Here is a 24,776-nt window from a genome sequence, read left to right on the forward strand (position 1 = left end):
GAAACACACCTACAGTGCCCATTTGAATGCCAAAAGCATCAATTCTTCTTACTTAAGCTTGTCAACCTTAATTAACTTCATAATACAAGTTACGCACTGAAAAATGGGGGTTATTTGGCTAAAGTTGTGGGGGGTAGGGCTGGCTCCAGGTTTTCATGTGCCCTGGGCGAAAGAGCGCCCCTTTAACACATACCACAACTCATCATGCTCCGATACGGCAGAGAAATAGCGGTATAGTACAATGAAAAATACTTCACTTTTTACATCTCATGACGAGGCCCATCTATTTCTCCATACAGAATCATTGGTCCCATATAATGTTTGAAACAGTATATGATGAGCTCCACATAATGCTACAGTATATGTTGGTCCCCATGGATGAAGCTCCACTGTCTTATGGGCCCAAATAATGCTCCAAACATAATGGGCCCCATTTCTAATGCTCTAGTGTATAATGGGCCCTGTAAATGCTGCTCCAGTGTCTGATGTCCACCTTTGGAATGTTCCAGTGTATGGTGGGCCCCATCTATCATTCTCCAGAGTATAGTGCTCCCCAAAAATTGCTGTCCCAACATTGAAAACAATCAAATAAGTCTCCTCGCTAGGGAATCCCTGTACTAGTCTGGACTCCTCGTTGTCCCCATCTTCCATCTCACTGCACAGTATTTCAACCTTGCAAGCGGGGGGCCCACTCGTTGGCGACGGCACTGGCACAGGGCCCCTGATAGTACGGTGGTGTGTCTGATGGCGGGTGGGCCGAACCTGCACTTTCATCTGCAGCTTCCTCTTTGTCACCGTGTAAGATGGAACTGTATATGGGAAGGGTAACCTGAGTTTCATCAGGATCAGATTCAGGCCGTGTAGCGTGCGAGGGGAATGTAGTGGTCTGGGTCAATGTACCAGCAGATTCATCGAGCAGTGGCTGGGCATCAGTGCACTTGTGTCGCCCCCAGGAGTACGGTTGCCACAGTGGCATTACCTTCCTCCTAGGGAGTGTGATGTCATGCTTGGGAGCAACGAAGGATCTCTCTAGCAGGTTAACTGATTGGGCGGCGTTATTCCCACGAGTCATGACCCTCCAAACAGCGTTCATGAAGGCAAAGTGTTTGTTTTACGTGGGCAGTATGGTTGCAAAGCTGAACCTTAAAGGAATGTCCAGAAGGGCACCACCAGGAGTGGAGCCTACTGCGTAATTTGACTCAACACGGGCAACCTCAACCATGCCAGCTACAGAACAGATGCACACATTGCAAGCTTAATTCCGTTAACGAACGAGACTCCGTCATGCCCCGCGGTCCGAGTCCGGCTTACTAGAGGGACACGTGAGGCTCTGGCACATGAGATTGGCCAATAACTGGTGTGTCATGCCCTTACATGTCCGTGGCTGCATGTGCGCTACACTGAAAAGGCCAGCGTTTGTCGCTTACAGGTGCAGATAACCCGCTGAACAACGTTAGTGATGGGGATCTGTGATTACAATTATTACCCGCGAACGATGATTTCCCAGTAAGTGCAGGTCAACCGCAGTTCCGGAATTAGGCCTAACCGTCATTCCTGAAAAAATTAAAAACTTACGTGTGCAAACCACAGGTGCTGTAGCTTGCTTAACAGCTCGCCAGCCGTTCTCACGCCCAGTAAGGATTACACGTGATTGCACAAAGGTGAGAAAGGGTACCGTATCCCCAGATAACATGTATGGATAGCGTACACATTCAAAATATATGTCTATACATCAGGAGGCAGGCTCAGACGGTGTTAGGCCCAGAATGGATTGCACGTGATTGCACAAAGGTTAGAAAGGGTACCGTATCCCCAGATAACATGTATGGATAGCATAGTGTACACATTCAAAATATATGTCTATACATCAGGAGGCAGGCTCAGACGGTGTTAGGCCCAGTATGGATTGCACGTGATTGCACAAAGGTTAGAAAGGGTACCGTATCCCCGGATAACATGTATGGATAGCGTACAAATTCAAAATATATGTCTATACATCAGGAGGCAGGCTCAGACGGTGTTAGGCCCAGTATGGATTGCACGTGATTGCACAAAGGTTAGAAAGGGTACCGTATCCCCGGATAACATGTATGGATAGCGTACACATTCAAAATATATGTCTATACATCAGGAGGCAGGCTCAGACGGTGTCAGGCACAGTATGGATTTGACGGCCCAGATTACACAGCGGAGGAGCAGGGAGAGGTAAAGATTGCAAATGCTGGGGCCCTGCCCAAGCAAGGGGGGCCCACTCGTGGGCGTCGTACTGGCACTGGGCCCCTCATAGTACAGCGGTGTGTCTGACGGCGGGTGTGCACCACCACCGTCAGAGACACTTGATTGCACTATGAGGGACCCTGTGCCAATGCCCGCGCCCAAGAGTCGGCCTACCCACCTGTCCAGGGCAACGGCACTCGCACGGTGTCGTGCGCTAGGTGGTGACCCCAGCCATGGGGGGGAGGCAGCACAGTTAGGGAGTTTTAGAAAGTGGCATATGTTGATGTTGGACATTCAGCTGATGCAAAAGGCCAAATAGGTGAAGTCCCAGGAAGAGGTGGACCAAAGCAAGCCATTTTTCTGTCACCCTATGTGTCATCAGGGGAAGGTGGGACAAAATCCTTGGAAACCCATGCATGGTTCATTTTAATGAAGGTTAGATCATCCACATTTTGGGTTGACAGACGGGCCCTTTTTTCTGTCAGGATTGATCCAGCTGCACTGAAGACTCTTTCCGATAGCACACTTGCAGCTGGGCAAGCGAGCTCCTGTAAGGCATATTGGGCCAATTCAGGCCAGGTGTCCAGTTTAGCGGCCCAATAGGCAAAGGGGAATGACCTGTGTGGGAGAACATCGATATGGGAGGAAAAGTAGTTTGTAACCATAGTTGACAACTGCTGTCTCCTGTCACTTTCCATCGATGCAGTATTGCCAGTTGTGTGAGCGGTATTTGAAAAATCAGTCCACAACATTGTCATGAAACCCCTGTCTCCAACGCCACTTCTGCTGTGTGCACCACGAACACCTCTGCCAAGCTGCCCCCAGCCCGTACGGCTCGTGTGAGAACCATCACCGCTGCTGTGTGCTGGGAATGCCTCAAGCAACCGATTTACCAGAGTTGCTTGTTTATTAGCCAATATTAGGTCAAGGTTCTCCTGTGGCATGATGTTTTGTAATTTGCCTTTATAGCGTGGATCCAGGATGCTGGCCAACCAGTAGTCGTCATCGTTCATCATTTTGGCAATGCGGGGGTCCCTTTTTAGGATCTGCAAGGCATAATCTGACATGTGGGCCAATGTTCCCGGTGTCAATGATGCACTGCGAGTGCTGGTTGGAGGAGCACTTTCTGGCAAATCCACATCCCTCCAGTCACACACAAACCCTGTACCAGACCTTGCCATGCCAACATTTTCACTTGCCCCACGAGATGCATCCTCCTCCCCTAAGTAATCATCCCCATCATCATCCTCCTCCTCCTCTTCTTCCTCCACCTCGTCCAGGAGAGGTCCCTGAGCAGACAGTGGCTGAATGTCATCAAGGATTCCCTCCTCCTCTTCCTCCTCATCAACATTGGCTGCAGACGACTGCTCCTTAAGGTGCGTCAAAGTTTGCATGAGCAGACGCATAAGTGGGATGCTCATGCTTAGGATGGCGTCGTCTGCGCTTACCAGCCGTGTGCATTCCTCAAAACACTGAAGGACTTTACAGAGGTCTTTCAGCTTCGACCACTGCACACCTGTCAACTCCATGTCTGCTCTCAAAGTGCCTGGCCGTGTATCCTCCCACAAATGCATTATGGCCTGCCTCTGCTCGCACAGCCGCTCCACCATGTGCAGGGTGGAGTTCCACCTTGTTGCAATGTCGATAATGAGGCGGTGGTTGGGAAGGTGGAGCAATCGCTGCAGCTTCTGCATACGAACGGAGTGTACAGGCGACCGGCGGATGTGTGCGCACAGTCTTCGCACCTTCTGGAGCAGGGCTGTTAACTCCGGATAATTTTTGAGGAAGCACTGCACCACCAGGTTCAAGGTGTGAGCCAAGCAAGGTATGTGGCTGAGTTTTGAAAGGGCTATGGCTGCCACAAAATTACGGCCGTTATCACTAACTACCTTGCCTGCCTCAAGATGTACACTGCCCAGTCATGACTCAGTTTGTCACTTCAAGTACTCGGCCAGCACCTCGGCGGTGTGTCTGTTGCCCAAACACATCATCTGCAACACAGCCTGCTGACGCTTTCCACTAGCTGCTCGATAGGGGGACACATCGTGTGCAACAGTGGCAGCTGCAGATGGAGTGCTCGTACGACTGCGCTCTGTGGACGAGCTTTCGCTTCTGGAGGAGAAGGGTCGAACGCCTACAGCCAACTGTTTCCTATACCGTGGGCTAGGCAGCACTGTCCCACCACTGCTGTCCCCTGTGTACCCTGCATCCACCACATTAACCCAGTGCGCAGTGATGGACACGTAACGGCCCTGGCCATGCCGACTGGACCATGCATCAGTTGTGAGGTGCACCTTTCTGCTCACTGACTGCTTGAGTGCATGGACAATGCGGTCTTTCACATGATGGTGGAGGGCTGGGATGGCTTTGCGAGAGAAGAAGTGGCGACTGGGTAGGTCATAGCGTGGTACTGCATAGGCCATGAGTTAGCGGAAAGCTGTGCTTTCCACCAACCGAAAGGGCATCATCTCAAACGAGATTAGTTTGGCAATGTGGGCGTTCAAACCCAGTGTACGCGGATGAGAGTGAGTACTTTCTTGACCTACTCATAGTGTCTGGGAGGGTGAGCTGGACTTGAGAGCTGCATATGGTGGAAGTAGCGGTGGACAGGGCGGACTGAGAGAGGGTTGATGATGGTGATGGAGTTGTTGTTCTTTCTGATGGCCTAGAATCAGTCTTTCGTTGATATAACAGTGGGATTCCCTGACTGCTGTGGCCTTGCAACGACACCTCAACATTTGCTGCTGTGCTAACCGGTGGGCTTACAGTGGGGGAAACAATGTAGCGTTGCTGACTACTTTCGTTGTGATCAGTTGCACATGTGGCACTTGAGGTTTGGTGTTGTGTCCACGCTTGCAAGTGCATGCTGGTTAAATGTCTAAGCATGCAACTGGTATTCAAATTTTTCAGATTTTTCCCTCGGCTAAAGGTCTTTGCGCACTTCTTACAGATAACCTTGGCCTGATCATGAGGATTTTGTTCAAAAAAGTGCCACACTGCACTCTTCCTACTTTGGCAGACATTTTGCGGCCTAGCACGCTGTGATCTTTTGACCCTCTGGACAAGCTGTCCAGCAACTATTTTGATGTTTGGAACCTGTCTTTGGAGTGCTCCGGGCCTGCCAGTTAACAGCTGTTGCGATGTCGATGTCTGCTGTGGATGCTCCTCATCTGAGCTATTGGAAGCGGCACCCTCTTCCCCCAATGGATGCCAATCTGGGTCAACAACTGGGTCATCCATCACCTCCTCTTCTATGTCATGTGCACCTTCCTCTGTGTCACCGTGTATGGTGGTATAGTGTGCGGGAAGGGGCACCTGAGTCTCATCAGGGTCAGAATCTGGCTCTGTACACTGCGAGGACAATGTAGTGCTCTGAGTGAATGTACCAGCAGAATCATCCATCAGCGGCTGTGCATCAGTGCACTCCATGTCAGATTCATCTTGGCCTGGGTAATTCACCATTTCACTTGATAATCCAGGCATGGTATGTGAAAACAGTTCCATGGAGTAATCAGTACTATGGCCTGCGTCATCCTTCAATCTTGGTTGGGGTGAAGGACACAAGGAAAGGTGTGGTTCATGAACATGAGCCTCCAATGACGACTCAGTGCTTTTACTTTTTACAACTGAAGAAGAGGAGGCGATAGAGCTGGAGGCTGAGTCAGCAATGTAAGACAAAACTTTTTCCTGATGCTCTGGCTTTAAAAGCGGTTTGCCAACTCCTAGAAAACTAAGCGTTCGAGGCCTTATGTAGCCAGACGATGACGCAGGCTCAACACCTCCTGCATTCGGTCCTATTTTGCTCTTGCCACTACCATCAGATCCACCACCAACACCATCATTACCAGCTGCCAACCCCCGCCCAATTCCACGGCCTCTTCCACCAGCCTTCCTCATTTTTGGTAGAAATGTAGACAAAATCCAACAAACTATATAGTAATGTAAAACAAGGTACAAGGTGTCTATAGGACAGGGGAGATTTTTAATTTCTGCACACACTTGTGGACACTGGACACTTTTGGATTGTGTGAGGCCCACTGAGTATCTGAGCGCTCTGTCACAGGCTCGATGGCAGAGCTGTGACCAAAGTGACTAGAGGATAAGGGAGATTTTTAATTTCTGCACACACTTGTGGACACTGGACACTTATGGATTGTGTGAGGCCCACTGAGTATCTGAGCGCTCTGTCACAGGCTCGATGGCAGAGCTGTGACCAAAGTGACTAGAGGATTAGGGAGATTTTTAATTTCTGCACACACTTGTGGACACTGGACACTTATGGATTGTGTGAGGCCCACTGAGTATCTGAGCGCTCTGTCACAGGCTCGATGGCAGAGCTGTGACCAAAGTGACTAGAGGATAAGGGAGATTTTTAATTTCTGCACACACTTGTGGACACTGGACACTTATGGATTGTGTGAGGCCCACTGAGTATCTGAGCGCTCTGTCACAGGCTCGATGGCAGAGCTGTGACCAAAGTGACTAGAGGATAAGGGAGATTTTTAATTTCTGCACACACTTGTGGACACTGGACACTTATGGATTGTGTGAGGCCCACTGAGTATCTGAGCGCTCTGTCACAGGCTCGATGGCAGAGCTGTGACCAAAGTGACTAGAGGATTAGGGAGATTTTTAATTTCTGCACACACTTGTGTACACTGGACACTTATGGATTGTATGAGGCCCACTGAGTATCTGAGCGCTCTGTCACAGGCTCGATGGCAGAGCTGTGACCAAAGTGACTAGAGGATAAGGGAGATTTTTAATTTCTGCACACACTTGTGGACACTGGACACTTATGGATTGTGTGAGGCCCACTGAGTATCTGAGCGCTCTGTCACAGGCTCGATGGCAGAGCTGTGACCAAAGTGACTAGAGGATAAGGGAGATTTTTAATTTCTGCACACACTTGTGGACACTGGACACTAATGGATTGTGTGAGGCCCACTGAGTATCTGAGCGCTCTGTCACAGGCTCGATGGCAGAGCTGTGACCAAAGTGACTAGAGGATAAGGGAGATTTTTAATTTCTGCACACACTTGTGGACACTGGACACTTATGGATTGTGTGAGGCCCACTGAGTATCTGAGCGCTATGTCACAGGCAGAAATTGGCTAGTGTATCACAAACTACAAGGTGTATGTAGAATTGGGCAGAATTGGAATCTCCCTAGAGTGCAGGTCTGTAAGAACGGAACATGTCCTCGACTTATTCTCACAGAGTGACTCACTGATAGCTTCACTGTGGCTGTGATAACAGCCGTTACACGGTACTGTGTGAGGAGCGTACACCGCTGTATGGTGTGAAAAAATGCACGCTCAGTACCTCAGCAGGACAAAAAAAAAAAATTGTGATTGCTTTTAAAAAAGCAGTTTGCGGAGCAGTGGGTAAACAGCAATGCAGGAATGTCAGGAAGCCTTAGAAGGCAGCCCAACAACCAACACCACTGATACACCACTATATAGCCTCCCCTTGCACTGCACAGTGACTGGTGTGTTGTACAGGCAAAATCGCTAGCAGCAGAAGCAGTTTTTTTTTCTTCTTCTCAGCAGGACAAAAAAAAAAATTGGGATTGCTTTTAAAAAAGCAGTTTGCGGAGCAGTGGGTAAACAGCAATGCAGGAATGTCAGGAAGCCTTAGAAGGCAGCCCAACAACCAACACCACTGATACACCACTATATAGCCTCCCCTTGCACTGCACAGTGACTGGTGTGTTGTACAGGCAAAATCGCTAGCAGCAGAAGCAGTTTTTGGTGTCTTCTTCCCTGCCTCTCCCTACAAAATCATCAGCAGCTGCAGCTCTCCCTATTCTGAGATCAGCATGAGTAACATGGCGGTCGGCGTGCACGCCCTTTTATACCCCCTGTGACGCCCCCCAAAGCAAGCCAATCACTTGCATGCCCTTCTGAAAGATGGTGGTGACCCGTGCCTATGTCATCACGTTGCCCACAGTGTCCGTGGATCCTGATTGGCTGAAAAAGAGCGCAAAACAAACTTTTGAAATGCGACTTTGGCGCGTAAGTCGCCGACCTCGTGGCCGACCTCATCCTAGGGTCGGGTTTCGTTTCATGAAACCCGACTTTGCCAAAAGTCAGCAACTTTTGAATTTTTTCGACCCGTTTCGCTCAACTCTAGCCAGTGCGCCAAATCGAAAACTGAGTGACCCCAGGCTCCAAATTGTAGGCTTAGCCATCCCGGCCTCCAAATTGGAGGCTGATCGACCCTGGCCTCCAAATCGGACCAAGCGTGGCCCCGCTCAAGAAATCGGACCTAGAGGGGCTCTGCTCACCAAATCAGACCCAGAGTGGCCCCGCCCAGCAAATCGGACCCAGAATAGCCCCGCCCACCAAATCAGACCCTGAGGGGCCCCGCCCACGAAATCGGCCCCGAGTGGCCACGCCCACCAAATCGGCCCCCGAGTGGCCACGTCCACCAAATCGGCCCCCGAGTGGCCCCACCCACCAAATCGGCCCCCGAGTGGCCCCGCCCACCAAATCGGCCCCCGAGTGGCCCCACCCACCAAATTGGCCCCTGAGTGGCCCCGCCCACCAAATCGGCCCCCGAGTGGCCCCACCCACCAAATCGGCCCCCGAGTGGCCCCGCCCACCAAATAGACCCCCGAGTGGCCCCGCCCACCAAATTGGCCCCCGAGTGGCCCCGCCCACCAAATTGGCCCCCGAGTGGCCCCGCCCACCAAATTGGACCCAGAGTGGTCCCGCCCACCAAAACGGACCCAGAGTGGTCCCGCCAACCAAATTGGACCCAGAGGGGCTCCGCCCACAAAATCAGACCCTAAGGGGCCCCACCCACAAAATCGGACCCTGAGGGGCCCCGGCCACAAAATCAGACCCTGAGGGGCCCGGCCACAAAATCAGACCCTAAGGGGCATTGGCCACAAAATCGGACCCTGATGGGCCCCAGTCACAAAATCGGACCCTGAGGGGCCCCAGCCACAAAATCGGACCCTGAGGGGTCCCAACCACAAAATCGGACCCTGAGGGGCCCAACCCACAAAATCGGACCTTGAGGGGCCCCAGCCAGAAAATCGGACCCTGAGGGGCCCCGCCCACCAAATCAGACCCAGAGTGGCCCCACCCACAAAATCGGAACCTGAGGGGCCCCAACCACAAAATCGGACCCTGAGGAGCCCCGGCCACAAAATCGGGCCCTGAGGGGCCCCACCCACAAAATTGGACCCTGAGGGGCCCCACCCACAAAATCGGACCCTGAGAGAATCCGGCCACAAAATCGGACCCTGAGGGGCCCCGGCCACAAAATCGGACCCTGAGGGGCCCCACTCACAAAATCGAACCCTGAGGGGCCACACCCACAAAATCAGACCCTGATGGGCCACACCCACAAAATCGGACCCTGAGGGGCCCCACTCACAAAATCGGACCCTGAGGGGCCACACCCACAAAATCGGAGCCTGAGGGATCCCCGCCAACAATTCAAGCCCTGAGGAGCCCAGGCCAAGGAATCAGATCCTGAGGGGCCCCACCCACCAAATCAGACCCTGAGGCCAAAGTGGCCCCTGAGAGGCACATACAGTTAAAACGGATCCTGAGTTGAAAGTCTTGCAGGGGCAGCAGGCAAGTCTCTCTTAAAGGGGCAGCCCGGGCACCATTTCAAACCACTATCTGTACTTCCTTCAGGAAATACACATCTAGTTATTATTATTGAGTTGATTTCCGCAATTAATACAGCCCGAACCGCTACACGCACAGACTCCGTTGAGGTGTCGTTTCGAAGCCAGCGTCCACGAGAGGTGTTCTAAGTATTTTTCGTGTCGATCGGATTTGTAGTTTTTGCGCAATTTGTGTTTGAAAATTTTTTTTCCCGTCATTGGAATGCACTGTGTCAATGCTTTTCAATGGGAAATGGCAAAACGTGCCCTGAGGCGATTGAAATGGCAGTTAAGCTCATTGATATGCGCAGGCACACCCAGTTACTATGCCAACGCCTGCGAACATCACATGACGCCCCGAGGACAGAGCTTCTGCCACATAATATCAGCTCTTAAAGCAAAACCCACAGCACAAATGCAAATCTAGCTTCATCACATGACGCATGCCCCTGAGAGAGAATGTGCGCCAAAGTGGATTTAGAAGCCCAGTGAGCCACCCTGGCTCTTAAAGGGCCAAAGTGCCAAAGTGATTCTTAAAGGGCCGGCGCACCGAAATGAGTCTTAAAGGGCCAGCGCGCCAAATCGAAAGCTGAGCGACCCCGGCCTCCAAATCGGAGGCTGAGCCACCCCGGCCTCCAAATCGGAGGCTGAACCACCCCAGCCTCCAAATCGGAGGCTGAGCCACCCTGGCCTCCAAATCGGACCCAGTATGGCCCCGCTCAAAAAATGAGACCCAGAGTGGCACAGCCCACCAAATCGGATGCTGAGGGGCCCCGCCCACCAAATCAGACTCTGAGTGGCCCCGCCCACCAAATCGGACCCTGAAGGGCCCCGTCCACCAAATTGGACCCTGAGGAGCCCCGCCCACCAAATCGGACCCTGAGGAGCCCCGCCCACCAAATCGGACCCAGAGTGACCCCGCCCACCAAATCGGACCCTGAAGGGACCCGCCCACCAAATCGGACCCAGAGTGGCCCCGCCCACCAAATCGGACCATGAGGGGCACCGCCCACTAAATCGGACCCAGAGTGGCCCCGCCCACCAAAATGGACCCAGGGCGCTCCACCCACAAAATCAGACCCTAAGGGGCCCCACCCACAAAATCAGACCCTCAGTGGGCCCGGCCACAAAATCAGACCCTGAGGGGCCCCAGTCACAAAATAGGACCCTGAGGGGCCCCAACCACAAAATCGGACCCTAAGGAGCCTCACCCACAAAATCAGACCCTGAGGGGCCCCACCCACAAAATCAGACCCTGAGGGGCCCCACCCACAAAATCAGACCCTGAGGGGCCGTAGCCACAAAATCAGACCCTGAGGGGCCCCACCCACAAAATCGGACCTTGAGAGACCCCGGCCACAAAATCGAACCCAGAGGGGCCCCAGTCACAAAATCAGACCATAAGGGGCCCCGGTCACAAAATCGGACCCTGAGGGGCCCCACCCACAAAATCAGACCCCGAGGGACCCCAGCCACAAAATCGGACCATGAGGGACCCCACCCACAAAATCGGACCCTGAGGGGACCCACCCACAAAATCAGACCCTGAGGGTCCCCGGTCACAAAATCGGACCCTGAAGGGCCCACCCACAAAATCAGACCCTGAGGGACCCCAGCCACAAAATCGGACCCTGAGGGGCCCCACCCACAAAATCAGACCCTGAGGGGCCTCAACCACAAAATCAGACCCTGAGGTGCCCCGGTCACAAAATCGGACCCTGAGGGGCCCCACCCACAAAATCAGACCCTGGGGGACCCCAGCCACAAAATGGGACCCTGAGGGGCCCCACCCACAAAATCGGACCCTGAGGGGACCCAACCACAAATCCAGACCCTGAGGGGCCCCGGCCACAAAATCGGACCCTGAGAAACCCCGGCCACAAAATCGGACCCTGAGGGGCCCCAACCACAAAATCAGACCCTGAGGGTCCCCGGTCACAAAGTCGGACCCTGAGGGGCCCCACCCACAAAATCAGACCCTGGGGGACCCCAGCCACAAAATGGGACCCTGAGGTGCCCCACCCACAAAATCAGACCCTGAGGGGACCCACCCACAAATCCAGACCCTGAAGGGCACCGGCCACAAAATCGGACCCTGAGGGGCCCCAACCACAAAATCAGACCCTGAGGGTCCCCGGTCACAAAATCGGACCCTGAGGGGCCCCACCCACAAAATCAGACCCTGAGGGGCCCCAGCCACAAAATCCGACCCTGAGGGGCCCCAGCCACAAAATTAGACCCTGAGGGGCCCCACCCATAAAATCGGACCCCGAGAGACCCCGGCCACAAAATCGAACCCAGAGGGGCCCCAGTCACAAAATTGGACCCTAAGGGTCCCCGGTCACAAAGTCGGACCCTGAGGGGACCCACCCACAAATCCAGACCCTGAGGGGCCCCGGCCACAAAATCGGACCCTGAGAGACCCCGGCCACAAAATCAGACCCTGAGGGGCCCCAACCACAAAATCAGACCCTGAGGGTCCCCGGTCACAAAATCGGACCCTGAGGGGCCCCACCCACAAAATCAGACCGTGAGGGGCCCCAGCCACAAAATCGGACCCTGAGGGGCCCCAGCCACAAAATTAGACCCTGAGGGGCCCCACCCATAAAATCGGACCCTGAGAGACCCCGGCCACAAAATCGAACCCAGAGGGGCCCCAGTCACAAAATCGGACCCTAAGGGGCCCCGGTCACAAAATCAGACCCTGAGGGGCCCCACCCACAAAATCAGACCCTGAGGGACCCCAGCCACAAAATCGGACCTTGAAGGGGCCCCAACAACAAAATCGGACCCTGAGGGGACCCACCCACAAATCCAGACCCTGAGGGGCACCACCCACAAAATCAGACCCTGAGGGGCCCAAGTCACAAAATCGGACCCTGAGGGGCCCCACCCGCAAAATCGGACCCTGAGGGGCCCCACCCGCAAAATCAGACCCTGAGGGGCCCCGGCCACAAAATCGGACCCTGAGGGGACCCGGCCACAAAATCGGACCCTGAGAGGCCCCACCCACAAAATCGGACCATAAGGGGTCCCACCCGCAAAATCGGACCTTGAGGGGCCCCAGCCACAAAATCGGACCCTGAGGGGCCCAACCCACAAAATCGGACCCTGAGAGGCCCCACCCACAAGATCGGACCCTGAGGGGCCCCACCCACAAAATCAGACCCTGAGGGGCCCCATCCACAAAAACAGACCCTGAGGGGCCCCAGCCACAAAATCAGACCCTAAGGGGCCCCACCCACAAAATCGGACCCTCAGTGGGCCCGGCCACAAAATCAGACCCTGAGGGGCCCCAGTCACAAAATAGGACCCTGAGGGGCCCCAACCACAAAATCGGACCCTGAGGGGCCCCACCCACAAAATCAGACCCTGAGGGGCCCCACCCACAAAATCAGACCCTGAGGGGCCCCATCCACAAAAACAGACCCTGAGGGGCCCCAGCCACAAAATCAGACCCTGAGGGGCCCCACCCACAAAATCGGACTTTGAGAGACCCCGGCCACAAAAACGAACCCAGAGGGGCCCCAGTCACAAAATCAGACCCTAAGGGGCCCCGGTCACAAAATCGGACCCTGAGGGGCCCCACCCACAAAATCAGACCCCGAGGGACCCCAGCCACAAATTCGGACCATGAGGGACCCCACCCACAAAATCAGACCCTGAGGGGCCCCAACCACAAAATCAGACCCTGAGGTGCCCCAGTCACAAAATGGGACCCTGAGGGGCCCCACCCACAAAATCGGACCCTGAGGGGACCCACCCACAAATCCAGACCCTGAGGGGCCCCGGCCACAAAATCGGACCCTGAGAAACCCCGGCCACAAAATCGGACCCTGAGGGGCCCCAACCACAAAATCAGACACTGAGGGTCCCCGGTCACAAAATCGGACCCTGAGGGGCCCCACCCACAAAATCAGACCCTGGGGGACCCCAGCCACAAAATGGGACCCTGAGGGGCCCCACCCACAAAATTGGACCCTGAGGGGACCCACCCACAAATCCAGACCCTGAAGGGCCCTGGCCACAAAATCCAACCCTGAGAGACCCCGGCCACAAAATCGGACCCTAAGGGGCCCCAACCACAAAATCAGACCCTGTGGGTCCCCGGTCACAAAATCGGACCCTGAGGGGCCCCACCCACAAAATCAGACCCTGAGGGGCCCCAGCCACAAAATCGGACCCTGAGGGGCCCCAGCCACAAAATTAGACCCTGAGGGGCCCCACCCATAAAATCGGACCCTGAGAGACCCCGGCCACAAAATCGAACCCAGAGGGGCCCCAGTCACAAAATTGGACCCTAAGGGTCCCCGGTCACAAAATCGGACCCTGAGGGGACCCACCCACAAATCCAGACCCTGAGGGGCCCCGGCCACAAAATCGGACCCTGAGAGACCCCGACCACAAAATCGGACCCTGAGGGGCCTCAACCACAAAATCAGACCCTGAGGGTCCCCGGTGACAAAATCGGACCCTGAGGGGCCCCACCCACAAAATCAGACCCTGAGGGGCCCCAGCCACAAAATCGGACCCTGAGGGGCCCAAGCCACAAAATTAGACCCTGAGGGGCCCCACACATAAAATCGGACCCTGAGAGACCCCGGCCACAAAATCGAACCCAGAGGGGCCCCAGTCACAAAATCGGACCCTAAGGGGCCCCGGTCACAAAATCGGACCCTGAGGGGCCCCACCCACAAAATCAGACCCTGAGGGACCCCAGCCACAAAATCGGACCTTGAAGGGGCCCCAACCACAAAATCGGACCCTGAGGGGACCCACCCACAAATCCAGACCCTGAGGGGCCCCGGCCACAAAATCGGACCGTGAGAGACCCCGGCCACAGAATCGGACCATGAGGGGCTCCACCCACAAAATCAGACCCTAAGGGGCCCCACCCACAAAATAGGACCCTCAGTGGGCCCGGCCACAAAATCAGACCCTGAGGGGCCCCAGTCACAAAATCAGACCCTGAGGGGCCCCACCCGCAAAATCGGACCCTGAGGGGCCCCACCCGCAAAATCGGACCCTGAGGGGCCCCGGCCACAAAATCGGACCCTGAGGGGACCCGGCCACAAAATCGTACCCTGAGAGGCCCCACCCACAAAATCGGACCATAAGGGGTCCCACCTACAAAATCGGACCCTGAGGGGCCCCACCCGCAAAATCGGACCTTGAGGGGCCCCAGCCACAAAATCGGACCCTGAGGGGACCCGGCCACAAAATCGGACCCTGAGGGGACCCGGCCACAAAATCGGACCCTGAGAGGCCCCGCCCACAAAATCGGACCATAAGGGGTCCCACCTACAAAATCGGACCCTGAGGGGCCCCACCCGCAAAATCGGACCTTGAGGGGCCCCAGCCACAAAATCGGACCCTGAGGGGACCCGGCCACAAAATCGGACCCTGAGGGGACCCGGCCACAAAATCGGACCCTGAGAGGCCCCACCCACAAAATCGGACCATAAGGGGTCCCACCCACAAAATCAGACCCTGAGGGGCCCCACCCACAAAATCAGACCATGAGGGGCCCCACCCACAAAAATGGATCCTGAGGCCACCAATAAAAACCCTGAGGAGCCCAGGCCACCGAATCGGATCCTGAGGGGCCCCACCCACCAAATCAGACCCTGAGGCCAAAGTGGCCCCTGAGAGGCACCCACACTTAAAACGGATCCTGAGTTGAAAGTCTTGCAGGGGCAGCAGGCAAGTCTCTCTTAAAGGGGCAGCCCGGGCACCATTTCAAACCACTATCTGTACTTCCTTCAGGAAATACACATCTAGTTATTATTATTATTATTATTAAGTTAATTTCCGCAATTAATACAGCCCGAACCGCTACACGCACAGACGCCGTTGAGGTGTTGTTTCAAAGCCAGCGTCCACGACAGGTGTGCTAAGTAGAGTTGAGCGAAACGAGTCGAAAAAATTCAAAAGTCGAAGACTTTTGGCAAAGTCGGGTTTCATGAAACGAAACCCGACCCTAGGATGAGGTTGGCCACGAGGTCGGCGACTTACGCGCCAAAGTCGCGTTTCAAAAGTTTGTTTTGCGCTCTTTTTCAGCCAATCAGGATCCACGGAAACTGTGGGCAATGTGATGACATAGGCACGGGTCACCACCATCTTTCAGAAGGGCATGCAAGTGATTGGCTTGCTTTGGTGGGCGTCACAGGGGGTATAAAAGGGCGTGCATGCCGACCGCCATCTTACTTCTGCCGATCTTAGTATAGGGAGAGGTTGCTGCTGATTCTGTAGGGAGAGCGTTAGGCAGGGAAGAAGACAAAAAAACTGCTTCTGCTGCTAGCGATTTGGCCTGCACAACACACCAGTCACTGTGTGTGCAGTGCAAGGGGAGGCTATATAGTGGTGTATCAGTGGTGTTGGTTGTTAGGCTGCCTTCTAAGGCTTCCTGACATTCCTGCATTGCTGTTTACCCACTGCTCCGCAAACTGCTTTTTTAAAAGCAATCCCAATATTTTTTTTTTGTCCTGCTGAGAAGACAAAAAAACTGCTTCTGCTGCTAGCAATTTGGCCTGCACAACACACCAGTCACTGTGTGTGCAGTGCAAGGGGAGGCTATATAGTGGTGTATCAGTGGTGTTGGTTGTTGGGCTGCCTTCTAAGGCTTCCTGACATTCCTGCATTGCTGTTTACCCACTGCTCCGCAAACTGCTTTTTTAAAAGCAATCCAATCTCCCTTATCCTCTAGTCACTTTTGTCACAGCTGTGCCATCGAGCCTGTCACATAGCGCTCAGATATTCATTGGGCCTCACACAATCCAAAAGTGTCCAGTGTCCAAAAGTGTGTGCAGAGATTCAAAATCTCCCTTATCCTCTAGTCACTTTGGTCACAGCTGTGCCATCGAGCCTGTCACATAGCGCTCAGATATCAATGGGCCTCACACAATCCAAAAGTGTCCATCCAGTGTCCAAAAGTGTGTGCAGAGATTCAAAATCTCCCTTATCCTCTAGTCACTTTTGTCACAGCTGTGCCATCGAGCCTGTCACATAGCGCTCAGATATCAGTGGGCCTCACACAATCCAAAAGTGTCCATCCAGTGTCCAAAAGTGTGTGCAGAGATTCAAAATCTCCCTTATCCTCTAGTCACTTTTGTCACAGCTGTGCCATCGAGCCTGTCACATAGCGCTCAGATATCGGTGGGCCTCACACAATCCAAAAGTGTCCAGTGTCCAAAAGTGTGTGCAGAGATTCAAAATCTCCCTTATCCTCTAGTCACTTTGGTCACAGCTGTGCCATCGAGCCTGTCACATAGCGCTCAGATATCAGTGGGCCTCACACAATCCAAAAGTGTCCATCCAGTGTCCAAAAGTGTGTGCAGAGATTCAAAATCTCCCTTATCCTCTAGTCACTTTGGTCACAGCTGTGCCATCGAGCCTGTCACATAGCGCTCAGATATCAGTGGGCCTCACACAATCCAAAAGTGTCCATCCAGTGTCCAAAAGTGTGTGCAGAGATTCAAAATCTCCCTTATCCTCTAGTCACTTTGGTCACAGCTGTGCCATCGAGCCTGTCACATAGCGCTCAGATATCAGTGGGCCTCACACAATCCAAAAGTGTCCATCCAGTGTCCAAAAGTGTGTGCAGAGATTCAAAATCTCCCTTATCCTCTAGTCACTTTGGTCACAGCTGTGCCATCGAGCCTGTCACATAGCGCTCAGATATCAGTGGGCCTCACACAATCCAAAAGTGTCCATCCAGTGTCCAAAAGTGTGTGCAGAGATTCAAAATCTCCCTTATCCTCTAGTCACTTTGGTCACAGCTGTGCCATCGAGCCTGTCACATAGCGCTCAGATATCAGTGGGCCTCACACAATCCAAAAGTGTCCATCCAGTGTCCAAAAGTGTGTGCAGAGATTCAAAATCTCCCTTATCCTCTAGTCACTTTGGTCACAGCTGTGCCATCAAGCCTGTCACATAGCGCTCAGATATCAGTGGGCCTCACACAATCCAAAAGTGTCCAGTGTCCACAAGTGTCTGCAGAAATTCAAAATCTCCCCTGTCCTATAGACACCTTGTACCTTGTTTTACATTACTATATAGTTTGTTGGATTTTGTCTACATTTCTACCAAAAATGAGGAAGGCTGGTGGAAGAGGCCGTGGAATAGGGCGGGGGTTGGCAGCTGGTAATGATGGTGTTGGTGGTGGATCTGATGGTAGTGGCAAGAGCAAAATAGGACCAAATGCAGGAGGTGCTGACCCTGCGTCATCGTCTGGCTACATAAGGCCTCGAACGCTTAGTTTTCTAGGAGTTGGCAAACCGCTTTTAAAGCCAGAGCATCAGGAAAAAGTTTTGTCTTACATTGCTGACTCAGCCTCCAGCTCTATCGCCTCCTCTTCTTCAGTTGTAAAAAGTAAAAGCACTGAGTCGTCATTCGAGGCTCATGTTCATGAACCACACCTTTCCTTGTGTCCTTCACCCCAACCAAGATTGAAGGATGACGCAGGCCATACTACTGATTACTCCATGGAGCTGTTTTCACATACCATGCCTGGATTATCAAGTGAAATGGTGAATTACCCAGGCCAAGATGAATCTGACATGGAGTGCACTGATGCACAGCCGCTGATGGATGATTCTGCTGGTACATTCACTCAGAGCACTACATTGTCCTCGCAGTGTACAGAGCCAGATTCTGACCCTGATGAGACTCAGGTGCCCCTTCCCGCACACTATACCACCATACACGGTGACACAGAGGAAGGTGCACATGACATAGAAAAGGAGGTGATGGATGACCCAGTTGTTGACCCAGATTGGCATCCATTGGGGGAAGAGGGTGCTGCTTCCAATAGCTCAGATGAGGAGCATCCACAGCAGACATCGACATCGCAACAGCTGTTATCTGGCAGGCCCGGAGCACTCCAAAGACAGGTTCCAAACATCAAAAGAGTTGCTGGACAGCTTGTCCAGAGGGTCAAAAGATCACAGCGTGCTAGGCCGCAAAATGTCTGCCAAAGTAGGAAGAGTGCAGTGTGGCACTTTTTTGAACAAAATCCTCATGATCAGGCCAAGGTTATCTGTAAGAAGTGCGCAAAGACCTTTAGCCGAGGGAAAAATCTGAAAAATTTGAATACCAGTTGCATGCTTAGACATTTAACCAGCATGCACTTGCAAGCGTGGACACAACACCAAACCTCAAGTGCCACATGTGCAACTGATCACAACGAAGGTAGTCAGCAACGCTACATTGTTTCCCCCACTGTAAGCCCACCGGTTAGCACAGCAGCAAATGTTGAGGTGTCGTTGCAAGACCACAGCAGTCAGGGAATCCCACTGTTATATCAACGAAAGACTGATTCTAGGCCATCAGAAAGAACACCAACTCCATCACCATCATCAACCCTCTCTCAGTCCGCCCTGTCCACCGCTACTTCCACCATATGCAGCTCTCAAGTCCAGCTCACCCTCCCAGACACTATGAGTAGGTCAAGAAAGTGCTCAGTCTCTCATCCGCGTACACTGGGTTTGAACGCCCACATTGCCAAACTAATCTCGTTTGAGATGATGCCCTTTCGGTTGGTGGAAAGCACAGCTTTCCGCGAACTCATGGCCTATGCAGTACCATGCTATGACCTACCCAGTCGCCACTTCTTCTCTCGCAAAGCCATCCCAGCCCTCCACCATCATGTGAAAGACCACATTGTCCATGCACTCAAGCAGTCAGTGAGCGGAAAGGTGCACCTCACAAATGATGCATGGTCCAGTCGGCATGGCCAGGGCCGTTACGTGTCCATCACTGCACACTGGGTTAATGTGGTGGATGCAGGGTCCACAGGGGACAGCGGTGGTGGGACAGTGCTGCCTAGCCCACGGTATAGGAAACAGTTGGCTGTAGGCGTTCGACCCTCCTCCTCCTCCAGAAGCGAAAGCTCGTCCACAGAGCGCAGTCGTACGAGCACTCCATCTGCAGCTGCCACTGTTGCACATGATGTGTCCCCCTATCGAGCAGCTAGTGGAAAGCGTCAGCAGGCTGTGTTGCAGATGATGTGTTTGGGCGACAGACACACCGCCGAGGTGCTGGCCGAGTACTTGAAGCGACAAACTGAGTCATGGCTGGGCAGTGTACATCTTGAGGCAGACAAGGTAGTTAGTGATAACGGCCGTAATTTTGTGGCAGCCATAGCCCTTTCAAAACTCAGCCACATACCTTGCTTGGCTCACACCTTGAACCTGGTGGTGCAGTGCTTCCTCAAAAATTATCCGGAGTTAACAGCCCTGCTCCAGAAGGTGCGAAGACTGTGCGCGCAGATCCGCCGGTCGCCTGTACACTCCGTTCGTATGCAGAAGCTGCAGCGATTGCTCCACCTTCCCAACCACCGCCTCATTATCGACATTGCAACAAGGTGGAACTCCACCCTGCACATGGTGGAGCGGCTGTGCGAGCAGAGGCAGGCCATAATGCATTTGTGGGAGAATACACGGCCAGGCACTTTGAGAGCAGACATGGAGTTGACAGGTGTGCAGTGGTCGAAGCTGAAAGACCTTTGTAAAGTCCTTCAGTGTTTTGAGGAATGCACACGGCTGGTAAGCGCAGACGACGCCATCCTAAGCATGAGCATCCCACTTATGCGTCTGCTCATGCAAACTTTGACGCACCTTAAGGAGCAGGCGTCTGCAGCCAATGTTGATGAGGAGGAAGAGGAGGAGGGAATCCTTGATGACATTCAGCCATTGTCTGCTCAGGGACCTCTCCTGGACGAGGTGGAGGAAGAAGAGGAGGAGGAGGATGATGATGGGGATGATTACTTAGGGGAGGAGGATGCATCTCGTGGGGCAAGTGAAAATGTTGGCGTGGCAAGGTCTGGTACAGGGTTTGTGCGTGACTGGAGGGATGTGGATTTGCCAGAAAGTGCTCCTCCACCCAGCACTCGCAGTGCATCATTGACACCGGGAACATTGGCCCACATGTCAGATTATGCCTTGCGGATCCTAAAAAGGGACCCCCGCATTGCCAAAATGATGAACGATGACGACTACTGGTTGGCCAGCATCCTGGATCCACGCTATAAAGGCAAATTACAAAACATCATGCCACAGGAGAACCTTGACCTAATATTGGCTAATAAACAAGCAACTCTGGTAAATCGGTTGCTTGAGGCATTCCCAGCACACAGCAGCGGTGATGGTTCTCACACGAGCCGTACGGGCCGGGGGCAGCTTGGCAGAGGTGTTCGTGGTGCACACAGCAGAAGTGGCGTTGGAGACAGGGGTTTCATGACAATGTTGTGGACTGATTTTTCAAATACCGCTCACACAACTGGTAATACTGCATCGATGGAAAGTGACAGGAGACAGCAGTTGTCAACTATGGTTACAAACTACTTTTCCTCCCATATCGATGTTCTCCCACACAGGTCATTTCCCTTTGACTATTGGGCCGCTAAACTGGACACCTGGCCTGAATTGGCCCAATATGCCTTACAGGAGCTCGCTTGCCCAGCTGCAAGTGTGCTATCGGAAAGAGTCTTCAGTGCAGCTGGATCAATCCTGACAGAAAAAACGACCCGTCTGTCAACCCAAAATGTGGATGATCTAACCTTCATTAAAATGAACCACGCATGGGTTTCCAAGGATTTTGTCCCACCTTCCCCTGATGACACATAGGGTGACAGAAAAATGGCTTGCTTTGGTCCACCTCTTCCTGGTACTTCACCTATTTCGCCTTTTGCATCACCTGACTGTCTAACATCAACATATGCCACTTTCTAAAACTCCCTAACTGTGCTGCCTCCCCTCATGGCCGGGGTCACCACCTAGCGCACGACACCGTGCGAGTGCCGTTGCCCTGGACAGGTGGGTAGGCCGACTCTTGGGCGCGGGCACTGGCACAGGGTCCCTCATAGTGCAATCAACTGTCTCTGACGGTGGTGGTGCACACCCGCCGTCAGATACACCCCTGTACTATGAGGGGCCCAGTGCCAGTACCGACGCCCACGAGTGGGCCCCCCTTGCTTGGGCAGGGCTCCAGCATTTGCAATCTTTACCTCTCCCTGCTCCTCCGCTGTGTAATCTGGGCCGTCAAATCCATACTGTGCCTGACACCGTCTGAGCCTGCCTCCTGATGTATAGACATATATTTTGAATGTGTACGCTATCCATACATGTTATCCGGGGATACGGTACCCTTTCTAACCTTTGTGCAATCACGTGCAATCCATACTGGGCCTAACACCGTCTGAGCCTGCCTCCTGAGACATATATTTTGAATGTGTACGCTATCCATACATGTTATCCGGGGATACGGTACCCTTTCTAACCTTTGTGCAATCACGTGCAATCCATACTGGGCCTAACACCGTCTGAGCCTGCCTCCTGATGTATAGACATATATTTTGAATGTGTACGCTATCCATACATGTTATCTGGGGATACGGTACCCTTTCTAACCTTTGTGCAATCACGTGCAATCCATACTGGGCCTAACACCGTCTGAGCCTGCCTCCTGAGACATATATTTTGAATGTGTACTCTATCCATACATGTTATCCGGGGATACGGTACCCTTTCTAACCTTTGTGCAATCACGTGCAATCCATACTGGGCCTAACACCGTCTGAGCCTGCCTCCTGAGACATATATTTTGAATGTGTACGCTATCCATACATGTTATCCGGGGATACGGTACCCTTTCTAACCTTTGTGCAATCACGTGCAATCCATACTGGGCCTAACACAGTCTGAGCCTGCCTCCTGAGACATATATTTTGAATGTGTACGCTATCCATACATGTTATCCGGGGATACGGTACCCTTTCTAACCTTTGTGCAATCACGTGCAATCCATACTGGGCCTAACACCGTCTGAGCCTGCCTCCTGAGACATATATTTTGAATGTGTATGCTATCCATACATGTTATCCGTGGATATGGTACCCTTTCTAACCTTTGTGCAATCACGTGCAATCCATACTGGGCCTAACATCGTCTGAGCCTGCCTCCTGAGACATATATTTTGAATGTGTACGCTATCCATACATGTTATCCGGGATACGGTACCCTTTCTAACCTTTGTGCAATCACGTGCAATCCATACTGGGCCTAACACCGTCTGAGCCTGCCTCCTGAGACATATATTTTGAATGTGTACGCTATCCATACATGTTATCCGGGGATACGGTACCCTTTCTAACCTTTGTGCAATCACGTGCAATCCATACTGGGCCTAACACCGTCTGAGCCTGCCTCCTGATGTATAGACATATATTTTGAATGTGTACGCTATCCATACATGTTATCTGGGGATACGGTACCCTTTCTAACCTTTGTGCAATCACGTGCAATCCATACTGGGCCTAACACCGTCTGAGCCTGCCTCCTGAGACATATATTTTGAATGTGTACGCTATCCATACATGTTATCCGGGGATACGGTACCCTTTCTAACCTTTGTGCAATCACGTGCAATCCATACTGGGCCTAACACCGTCTGAGCCTGCCTCCTGAGACATATATTTTGAATGTGTACGCTATCCATACATGTTATCCGGGGATACGGTACCCTTTCTAACCTTTGTGCAATCACGTGCAATCCATACTGGGCCTAACACAGTCTGAGCCTGCCTCCTGAGACATATATTTTGAATGTGTACGCTATCCATACATGTTATCCGGGGATACGGTACCCTTTCTAACCTTTGTGCAATCACGTGCAATCCATACTGGGCCTAACACCGTCTGAGCCTGCCTCCTGAGACATATATTTTGAATGTGTATGCTATCCATACATGTTATCCGGGGATACGGTACCCTTTCTAACCTTTGTGCAATCACGTGCAATCCATACTGGGCCTAACATCGTCTGAGCCTGCCTCCTGAGACATATATTTTGAATGTGTACGCTATCCATACATGTTATCCGGGGATACGGTACCCTTTCTAACCTTTGTGCAATCACGTGCAATCCATACTGGGCCTAACACCGTCTGAGCCTGCCTCCTGAGACATATATTTTGAATGTGTACGCTATCCATACATGTTATCCGGGGATACGGTACCCTTTCTAACCTTTGTGCAATCACGTGCAATCCATACTGGGCCTAACACCGTCTGAGCCTGCCTCCTGAGACATATATTTTGAATGTGTACGCTATCCATACATGTTATCCGGGGATACGGTACCCTTTCTGACCTTTGTGCAATCACGTGCAATCCATACTGGGCCTAACACCGTCTGAGCCTGCCTCCTGAGACATATATTTTGAATGTGTACGCTATCCATACATGTTATCTGGTGATACGGTACCCTTTCTAACCTTTGTGCAATCACGTTCAATCCATACTGGGCCTAACACCGTCTGAGAATGATAGATGGGGCCCACCATACACTGGAACATTCCAAAGGTGGACATCAGACACTGGAGCAGCATTTACAGGGCCCATTATACACTAGAGCATTAGAAATGGGGCCCATTATGTTTGGAGCATTATTTGGGCCCATAAGACAGTAGAGCTTCATCCATGGGGACCAACATATACTGTAGCATTATGTGGAGCTCATCATATACTGTTTCAAACATTATATGGGACCAATGATTCTGTATGGAGAAATAGATGGGCCTCGTCATGAGATGTAAAAAGTGAGGTATTTTTCATTGTACTATACCGCTATTTCTCTGCCGTATCGGAGCATGATGAGTTGTGGTATGTGTTAAAGGGGCGCTCTTTCGCCCAGGGCACATGAAAAACTGGAGCCAGCCCCCCCCCCCACAGTCTGTAGCCAAATAACCCCCATTTTTCAGTGCGTAACTTGTATTATGAAGTTAATTAAGGTTGACAAGCTTAAGTAAGAAGAATTGATGCTTTTGGCATTCAAATGGGCACTGTTGGTGTGTTTCCTGTCCTCCTCTCACTGCCGACTTTTATTCCCCATTGACTTACATTGGGTTTCGTGTTTCGGGACGACCCCGACTTTT

This window comes from Dendrobates tinctorius, unplaced genomic scaffold, assembly GCF_039654945.1.
Source record: "Dendrobates tinctorius isolate UK_male_01 unplaced genomic scaffold, ASM3965494v1 ptg000254l, whole genome shotgun sequence".
In the NCBI taxonomy this organism is placed as follows: Eukaryota; Metazoa; Chordata; class Amphibia; order Anura; family Dendrobatidae; genus Dendrobates; species Dendrobates tinctorius.